The sequence below is a fragment of the Lolium rigidum genome, chromosome 1, assembly GCF_022539505.1.
Source record: "Lolium rigidum isolate FL_2022 chromosome 1, APGP_CSIRO_Lrig_0.1, whole genome shotgun sequence".
Taxonomy (NCBI): Eukaryota; Viridiplantae; Streptophyta; class Magnoliopsida; order Poales; family Poaceae; genus Lolium; species Lolium rigidum.
Genome location: NC_061508.1, coordinates 331,742,163 through 331,752,719, shown reverse-complemented (window position 1 = coordinate 331,752,719; position 10,557 = coordinate 331,742,163). Strand labels below are relative to the sequence as shown.

At 43.7% G+C, this 10,557-nt stretch overlaps 1 pseudogene; it reads right to left on the bottom strand.

Annotated features, from left to right (window-relative positions):
• Nucleotides 1–910: 910 nt before the first annotated feature.
• On the bottom strand, nucleotides 911–4,533 carry LOC124663408 (annotated as a pseudogene).
• Nucleotides 4,534–10,557: the final 6,024 nt, after the last annotated feature.

Below are 10,557 nucleotides of genomic sequence, written 5' to 3'. Positions count from 1 at the left end.
AACCAGAGAGCAAAACGGGAATCGTGTTTCCAGCGCCGGTGACAAGAAAATTCTATCTAACACACATTGAACCGGATTGAGTTGTTTGTTCGTCCAGGTATATCTCGCCCTTGTGCGAGGAATTTCCCTAAGACCCCAACACCCGATGTGGTCATTAAACAGCTCCAGCCTTGCCCAGTTCACTCTGTCATTATTCTTGTCTTGAGCCCTCCTCAACAGATTGAAATCACCTCCCATGATGATGGGAATGTTCGTGTTCGATACCTTGCTGGACACTTCAACCAGAAATGCTGCCGAGAAAGTGTGATCCGCCGGCCCGTAAACGCCCATCACCAGCAACTTGGTCCTGTTGGCCTTGATCATCACCGATGCACTAACAAAATATCTACCCAAACTGAAAGCTTCAACTTCAAACACACTATCCCGAAAGCCCAATAGCATCCCCCCTAAATGCCCATTAGGGAATATTAAAAATGTGCCCTTAATACTTTCTGAGTAGCCGGTAAATTCGACATATTTTTAGGTGTCCTTACAAATTTTTAGGGCTTATTTTATACATTTTGGAGCACTTAAAAGTGCCCCAAAATTCATAAGGTGATGTAGTGTCCGAGCCGGGGACATCGAGTGCTAGAGTTGGCGATGTCGTCGCCTGCCCCAACGGTAGCCATGATTAAACCCAACAAGGTGATCATGCTTGGATGCGGGGAGGTGGACTTCGTAGATCTCTGGATGACATCGTTGTGTGCGACGTGTGCTCGGCCAGGACCCCTCTCAGCCTCTCTCCGTTTCATCCCGTTGCCGAAGCTGCTCCCTTCCAACAACTCCCACTACGGCCAGCGTTTTCCGTGGCATCGTTTTCACTGCCGATGACCTGATCAAGTGAGCGGAGGTCGAGCATCGTAGGAGACGCTCAGTCCACGAGATCCCGGACGCGGAGCTGCTCTACGATTCGGAGTTCAGGTTCGGCCAGGAGGAGGAAGAATACACCTACGAGAACCTCGGGTGGAGGAGGAGGATCTCCTCTGACTCCAGCCTTGTTGACGGCGTCTTGTTTCCTGAGCTTGTCTACGACAATGAGCACAGTCTGCACAGATGGTGGCGACGTTGTTTAAAACATGTGTAAGGTGGAACCTGAAGACACGAAGGCATGGGCTGTTACCGTTGACATGGCCAACAAAAGTCAAGACCTTGTTCAAGGCTATCTGAACTACGTATACAAGGCTATCTGAACTACGTATCCTGCGCCTTGTTCAAACACCTGAAAATATCAGCGTAGTACTATGCAGATATACTATTTGCAGCTTATTAATCAGATTTCCATTGAGCAGGAAAACATCTCTCACTTCTACTGTTTTACAGCAATGCAAGAAACTTCTAAATACTACTGATATGTTGGGACGGGTAATTCTAGAAAAAACACAGGCGCGATAACTGACCAAATCGGCATCTGAATATCTGATGCTAGAACGGGTTTACTTGCCGGAAAATCTGATGTTTTCTCATGCTACTTTCTGTCAGTAGCGGTTTATGTTCTTTTGGACTAGAGGTACCGTTGTCCATGGATGTCGGTTTTCGTTAAGATCAGGTTTGCTAATTCTAGGTTGACCGGAAAAATGTGTTAGTTTCAGATCAACTCGATAACTGTTAGATTTGCATCGTGATTCGTGCATACAAGAATTACACATGGATGTAATTGCATATCATTCATCCTAGTTGCACGTGAATTACACATGAAACCAGGTGACCGAGAATTAAGCTAATTCTAGGTTGACTGAAATTAGCCGCGTCCATATATTATACGTGTAGAACATACCTTTGGTTTGCTTTGACGGAGAGCGCTGAGCGACGGCTTATATAACCTGAAAACGGAAACATTGACAGACCCAAGCCTGACTGGGCCATCTCCACCAGATGGAGGAATGGCTCGAGCTGGGGGTGGCAGGGACAGCGACGAGAGCTTCACGAGCCCACCTTGAGTTAGGCCGAGCCAGGCGGACCTGGTTTGCTCTTGTAGCCACGTGGGCCTGGTGGCAAAACCTCAGGCTAATTGAGCATTTGCAGAGGTAAGCCTCATCTTCCTTCACTTCTGAACGCAATGCTTCAGTGCACAACGAACACAACGTTTGATTTGCAAATATTCTAAAGAACCGTCAAATTACAGACTATAAATCGGACAGAACTAATGCATTAAGAAATGTTGATAGTGCAGCCTAAATAAATATTGAAGCACTGATAGAGCACGAGCTTCTGGTGCAAAGCAGAGTGCAAGAAAGACTAGCTGGGCAGTGATAGAGCTCATGATTTGAAAGCCGATCCATTCCAAAGAAAAATGCAAGAAAGACTAGTTAGGCACTGATAGAGCACCGGATTTTAATGAAGCGGTAGATCATACCTGCCCCTTTCCCTCTAGATTGATGTTGTTGCCACCATCATCGATTGTCGAATTATTTTTGTTCTCCACCACCGGGTTCTTCTCCTTCTCCGATGTCGTTATATTTTCCGATTCACGGCCACGTGTTCTTCAGCTATCTCCACCATCTTCAACATCTTACTTGAGGTGGGGCGGGTGGATACGGGAAGGCGTGCGTGTCAAAGGGACACGGCAGTGATGAGAGGGGAATCTGGCGGCGGCCAGCGATTAGCCGCTGGGTGGCGGTGACCTTCTGCGGTTGGAAAGATTTTTTTTCTGAGAATTAGTCTCGGAAGATGTGCTCCTATCAGCGGGATATTTTACAATTTACCATGTTTTACTTAGGACTTCTATAATTTGTCACACATTAGTTAGTCTTTAATAATTTTCCACATATTAGGCTGATTACTTTCTAATTTGCCTTCCTTCTCTCATTACGCTAATCTTTCTTTTGTGGGATGCAAATATTTTTTAAGTTTTTTGTGTGCGACCAAGTGACAGAGCTTGGCAGAGATTGTTAAGGGACCTAAAAACACCAGTCATGCTTAATCTTTGGGTAATATTTAAAAATTTCGCGTAAATAAATGCCTTTAAGAAATTTTTGGAGTGTGTGTGTGTTGGGGGGGGGGGGGGGGGGGCAATGGCCCCCTACCCTAGAGAAATTCCGCCACTGTGACCAAGGTCACATCGGCGTCACAGACCTCCAACGTCAATAGAACATAGAACTACACATAACTACCATTGGGAAGAATCCAACAGAAAACAGTAAACACACCATATCCATCTCTAGGAACAGATCTCGGACTGAACATATCCATCAGGTCAAGCAGTCATGAGAAAATCATTGTAGTGCATGAAGCCTCATAACAACACGGTGTCATCTGCAACAAGAGGATTTGTCAACAGCCGAAAAACATTCACACAAAGAACGTCAAGTGTCTAGGGATGAAGTGCTCACTCGTAAGTCGATGAAAGTTCAGATCTGTGTAGTTGAAGCTGGAAATGCTTGTCAAGCTGTTGAAATTAGAATTCTTAGCTACTAGGTTCCACTGGGAGTAATTCATCCGATAGTTCAAGTTTATCACTGTGATCTTGACTCCCCAATACTCCTTGTAGTTAGCCTTCACATGCCACTGAACTCTTATTGAGCACATATGACATGTGCATTGGACCAGACGTGCCAAGCTGTTCTTGTCTTGAACATTCATGACATAACCAAGATAAATATCTGAACAACAAGATCACTCTCCGTTCTATTTTATTATCTGGTTTATGTGAAATGCAACGTACTCTACGCAAGTTTCTTGTTTTGGTAGCCACATGCGCAATTTGGGCATGTAACGAGTGTCTTGCTGTAAAATGCTGACAAGGAAAAAACAGCAAGTTGGTCAATTGCAAAGCCGCAAACTGTGAATACGTACAAATTGCACTCCATGTCACTACACAAAGAAAACAAATAGTCACCAATATGCTAATTCCTCCATGCATAAAAAATGCTGAGAGGGACAAACATCAAGTTACTATGTGCTTGAGTTACGTACCTTCAACTTGTGTATAACTCAAGTTGGGAACGAGTTGTGTGGTAATTCAGGGCTGGTTCACAGATTTCGGAGGTCCTAGGGCGGTACAACACCAATGACCCCTTGTTCTCAGTGGGAGCTTTCCTACAACCAAGGGGGGCATCCCCCCCCCCCCCCCCACCCCCACCCCAACTCAATAGTTTTGTTTACCATAATAGATGTTCTGGGCCCATAACAATCTCTATCAAACTCCGTCACTGAGAACAAGGGGTCTTTGGTGTCGTATCGCCCTATACTTTACTACTTCAGGTCTTTTGGCTTTCTACCAACTGAAGCATGCCTAAATTTCTGGTTTCTATGTAAGGGCATGTTAATTTGTTGCCTCTTTGCGGTTACTGGATGGTGGCATTGCTTGTTGTCTTTTTGGTGACCTCTTTGATTTGAAAACGAGACGAAGCCATCCTTGTCAGAAACTATACATACACTGTCTTGGCAGCCTGAAAGAAACGGAATATAATCTATTCCAGAATTCCAAGCAAATCGGCACAAAATCCCCTGCTGGCCTTTTTTTTATCCTAGGCCTGAATTTCCCCACCAACCCATTTAGAGATATCTGACTCGATTTCCACCCAACGGAAAACCCTATTCTCCGCCCATTAGCGTGCGGTAATAAGCCCCGCATGCAAATTGTAGCGACATGGGTCGTGACCCACTAATGCCAATGCTACCAAAAGAGGGCTCGTGGAGTTATGGTTTTTCCTGTTTTGGGAAGCATCTAGAAGCATTCGGTATGGCTTTTTTGGTCTAACATTTCTTCCTTTCCCCTCGGTTCTTTTGTTGTTCTATTTTTTCCGGTTTTCATTTTTTTGTATTTTGTATTTTCTTTTTTCTGTTTGTTTGTTAATTGAAAATGTTGAACGTTATTAAAATATGATCTTTTCTCCTAAACATTTTAAAAACTAACATTTTTAATTTCGATTTTTTTTAATTTAACAATTTTCAAATTCAAACATTTTTTTAATTTGAACATATTTTGAATCCGAACAATTTTTAGTTTGATTTTTTGAATCTAATTTTTTTGAGATTAAACATTCTCAAATTTAAACATTTCTTTTAATAATGTTTTTTTTGAGAATTTGTTCAAATTCAAATTTTGTTTAGTTTCAAAATATGTTCAGGTTCATCTTTTATTGAAAAATTGCGCAGCTCAAGGACAAGGGGCCGGGTTCGAAACCAGAGCTATGCCATGGCTAGTGTCCGGATGTTGTACGAAAATAGAGAAACATGGTTAGGTTATAATCGAGCAAATGAATTAATCGGCGCAAAAACAAGGAACATGCGATCGCCCCCCCCCCCCAATCGTGCCCGACAGAAGTGTTGGATTGTGCATTTGGGGGACACCATCGCTAGTCGCTGCTTTTGGGGCGCGTCTGTTTCCAGTCGCGGCCCCTGATGCATGTAAAATACAAACGTGAATTTTATAGTTTATTTATACATATTCCCACATAAAAGAAACTAATAGAACATGAAACCCGTGTTTTGTGTATTTTTATCTTTCAGGACCTAAACAAAGTCCAATTGACATGGGATGTTTTGAGGGTTTTTATTTTGCGAAGACGATCACCTGGAGCACTGGAACCCCACGAAAGGGGCCCTGAGGTCTAAAAGAGACCAGGTGGCAGGGCCCATGTGTGGGACAGTGCTACCCTACCTCTTTCCCTCCTCGAGCATCACCAGTCATTCGACTTCATCTACAAATCATTGTTTTGGTCTAAAACCGCCTATGTAAAGGGTCCCCAGAGAGTCTTTGAGGGAGAGCCCCGCAGAAACATCGAAACATCAAAACATAGATAGAACCATCAAATATTAGAGGGGAAACTCCACCGGAGCCGCTGCCGAAGAGATCTCTACCTTCTCCAACTTCTCCAGCATCATCACCATGATGAAGAGAGAGTAGTCCACCTCTAGCACTACAAGAAAAGTTGCCATGGCCGATGAATTGAAAGTCACGCCATGGTTGTTGATGCACCATGTCCGACGATTTTAGCTCTCTCCGTGGTGCATGTCAAAACTTTTTCCTCGTTTTTTAGGCCATCTAGCCCGACGTAAACATGGAAAACGTCGCATATGGTGGCCCGGGATGTGGTGCATGATGAATTCTCGGGTGCGCCAGCCGAGTCAATGCAAATCCACACCGCCAATCTCGATCGCGCCATCTCATTCAACGTTCTCCGATCGAGCCATTTACGATGCAGGATCATAGGTTCCGCATATCATCCTCTATGAACGAAAAAATTTCTTTTCTTCGATCTTTTTTACCCCCTGATTTCTGGCTACTTCTTTTTTATTTTGATCCTGTGCCGCCTTGGAAATATTGAGACCGCTGCTGCACAATGTGACCCGCATGTCATCCTCTATGAACAATAAATCTTTCTTTTCTTGGAGTTATTTTTGGCACCTGATATTTGGTCACTTTCCTTTTTCTTTCGATCATGTGCCGCTTCTGAAATGTTGAGCTCGCAGCTGCAAAATGGGACTCGCATGACATTCTCTATGTACAATCAAGTTTCTTTTCTTGGAATTATTTTTGGCACCTAATATTTGGTCACTTGCCTTTTTTTCTTTCGATCCCGTGCCACATTTGAAATGTTGAGACCGCTGCTGCAAAATAGGACCCGCATGTCATCCTCTATGTATTATAAAAGTTTCTTTTTTTAGATTTTTTTACCCTCTGATTTTTGGATATTTCCTTTTTTTCGATCCCCTCCCGCCTTGCAAACGTTGAGGAACATGCTATCTCATGGGACCCGCATGTCATCATTTATGTACAATAAAAGTTTCTTTTCTTGGATTATTTTTGGCTCCTAATATTTGTTCACTTGTCTTTATCTTTCGATTTCATGCCGCCTTTGAAACATTGAGGAACCTGCTAGCTCATGGGACTCGTATATCATCTTCTATGTACTATAAAAATTTATTTTCTTGGATTTTTTTCACCATCTGATTTTTGGCTATTTCTTTTTTCTTTTGATCCCCTACCGCCTTGAAAACGTTGAGTAAGTTGCTGGCTCATGAGACCCGCATGTCATCCTCTATGTACAATCAACTTTCTTTTCTTGGAGTTTTTTTTACACCCTCGTTTTTGGCTACTTCTTTTTTCTTTTGATCTCATGTCGCATTTGAAACGTTGAGACCGCTGCTGCAAAATGGGACCCACATGTCATCCTCTATGTAAAATAAAGTTTCTTTTCTTGGATTATTTTTGGCTCCTTATATTTGGACACTTGCCTTTTTCTTTCGATCTCATGCCGCCTTTGAAACATTGAGGAAGATGATGGCTCGTGGGTCCCGCATATCATCCTCTATGAACAATAAAAGTTTTCTTTCATTGAGTTATTTTTTACCCCTAATTTCTGGCTACTTCCTTTTTTTTTGATCCCCTGCCGTCTTTGAAACGTTGATGACTCTGCTAGCTCATGGGTCCCACATGTCAGCTGATGGTGCTCCGGTCATGGCGCCAGACAATCTTGGTGGCAGCTGTTGTGGAAGTGGTTGGGAAACCCCAAGAGAAAGGTGTAATGAGCACAACAGCTAGTTTTCCCTCATAAGTAATCAAGGTTTAATCGACAGTAGGAGAAATGCGTGACTTCTGAAGGTGTTGCTAGCTGACTAGTCGCAGGGTGCACTACCAGTGTCAACAATAACGTGAAACTTGCACACAACACAACCACAATACTTGTCCCAACTTACGGTGAGGTTGTCAATCTCACCGGTTTGCTGAACAGAAAGGATTAGACGTATCGAGTGGAAAGAGATGTTTGCGGTAATTGAAGAGAACAGAGCTTGAAGTAAGTAACATAGCAGGATTGCAGTGGTTGAGTTTATCAGTGTAAACAAAAGGACCGGGATCCACAGTTCACTACAGGTGTCTCTCCATAAAGATAAATAACATGCTGAGTGAACAAATTACAGCTGGGCAATTGACAGAATAAAAACCATACATGACAAGATGATTACTATGAGGTTCGTTTGGTATTACAACATAATACATAGACTGTAATCTAACTGCATCTATGACTAATACTCCATCTTCCGGCTATCGTCTGAACCCCTTCCCGTATTAAGTTGCAGGCAACAGATTTTCGCATTAAGCAATGTGTGTAAAGTAAACAATAGAATTATCCTCAGATAAAACATTGTTGTTTTCTCCCTAGTAGCAACATCATATTAACAATCTTAGAAGTTATTGTCACTCTCCAAGAAAACTAGAGGCATGAACCTACTATTGAGCATAAATACCCCCTCTTGGAGTCACAAGCATCTATTTGGCCAGAATATCTACTAGCAACGGAGAGCATGCAAGATCACAAATAAATAACGTATGACAAGAATATATAATAGATTTCAACATAGTATACATTATTCATCGGATCCTAGCAAACACAACATGTAGCATTACATAAGATGATCTTGGTCACGTAGAGAAGCTCACAAGATCTAAACATGAGGCACAAATTTTACTAGGCACAAGTTGCCTTTTGTACAACTCAAAATATAACATATTTTTCTCCAAAATTTCTACCGTAAATTACAATGCTTATATGTATGTACTATTTAATGTCAGGTTTTTAAAATCTCAGAAATATGTTTTCCAAAAAATCAGAAACACTGGTGTTCATGTGTTACATGGACTTTTCGCGTTTACATATAGCTATATACTCCTAATGTTGATGAACAAAGGTAAAATAGAGAATAGTCATAGCTCTGTGCAGGCGCCTCTACTGTTCGTGCCGAGCTTCCTCCTGTGCTTCAGCAGAAAACCCTGCAGCTGGATGAGACCAACGCCGGTCAGTTGTGGTGGTCCAAAACGGCCTTCAAGCACCGCACCACCACGCCGGTCTCGACAATGACCGTTGCAAATGGCAGATATGTCCTCACTCAGTCACCCTGTAAAAGAGTTGGATCGTGTTATCTCTATGTGGAACACTGTGGCTTGAGTACACATATACGCATTGGTTCACTGTAAGCAACTCCAGAACTGGACTTGTGAACCGCAGTGGATTTCATGGAAAATTTCAAACAAAAGGAAACATCATCAACCATTTACCTCTGTGTAGATATTTTTCTCCGCCCCAAGATTCTGAAGAATTTCTACCTTACACTAATTTGGCAAGAAAATCTCAAGTTAGCAGTTTCCCAGTCCATGGGTCCGAAGGTCACACTCGTGACGGCGCTGTGCTTGTGGCAATGCCGATCTTTCAAACTCATAGCTTTGGAGCAACCGAAATGATGAGGTTTCTGTTGGGATGCCCTCGGCGACACATGCCAAACCAGCCCTCCGGCGACAAACACCGATGCCCACTCTCTCCCTCTCTCGTAGAAGAAGAAGTGGACAACGCATAAATTTTTCCGGCCGGCGCACGAACGCCGCCATGGACGCACATTTTTTTCCGAAACGGGGAGTAAAACCCCGGCTTCTGCATCATGATGATGCACACGGCCTTTTATTAAAAAATTCACGAGTAAAATATAGTTTATTACATCTCAAGCATCACCGAGGATTGATACAAGAATCAACCATCGAAAGAAACATATAAAAAATGGACTACTCATCAATGTAGCCGCCTATTGTGCCGACAGCCATCCTGGCACAAGATATCCTGAGCGACCGTCTGGAGCCGTGTGCATCCAGTAGCCATAGCATCCCGCTGTCCCTCTGGTGACAGTAGAGCCTGATGGCGTGTAACTCACACGTTCGTTGGGAACCCCAAGAGGAAGGTATGATGCGCACAGCAGTAAGTTTTCCCTCAGAAAGAAACCAAGGTTTATCGAACCGGGAGGAGCCAAGAAGCACGTTGAAGGTTGATGGCGGCGGGATGTAGTGCGGCGCAACACCAGGGATTCCGGCGCCAACGTGGAACCTGCACAACACAACCAAAGTACTTTGCCCCAACGAAACAGTGAGGTTGTCAATCTCACCGGCTTGCTGTAACAAAGGATTAACCGTATTGTGTGGAAGATGATTGTTTGCGAGAAAACGGTAGAACAAGTATTGCAGTAGATTGTATTTCGGTAAAGAGAATTGGACCGGGGTCCACAGTTCACAAAGAAACCAAGGTTTATCGGAACCAGGAGGAGCCAAGAAGCACGCTTGAAGGTTGATGGCGGCGGGATGTAGTGCGGCGCAACACTGCGGGATCCCGCGCCACCGTGGAACCTCGCACAACACACCAAAGTACTTTGGCCCCCAACGAAACAGCCAGAGGCTGTCAATCTCACCGCCATTGCTGTAACAGATAAAGGATTAAACCAGACAGTGTGAAGATGATTGCTGTCAGAAAACGTAGAAACAAGTATTGCAAGAGATTTGTATTTCAAGATGAAGAGAATGGACTCCAGGTCCATGTAGCTCACTAGAGGTGTCTCTCCCCACTAGTAGGAAAAGCCTCATCGTTGGCGCACGAGCCCATCTCTGTGGCTATGGAGGGTGCGCCATGTAAAACGCCGCCACAAAAATAAGCTTTCATGGCGCATCACGTGCGCCTGTAATTGTTAGTTTTTGTGGCGCACTTGGGCCGGTGCGCCTACGTAATAAGCAGTTCCGTGGCGCATGTGATATAGCTGCGC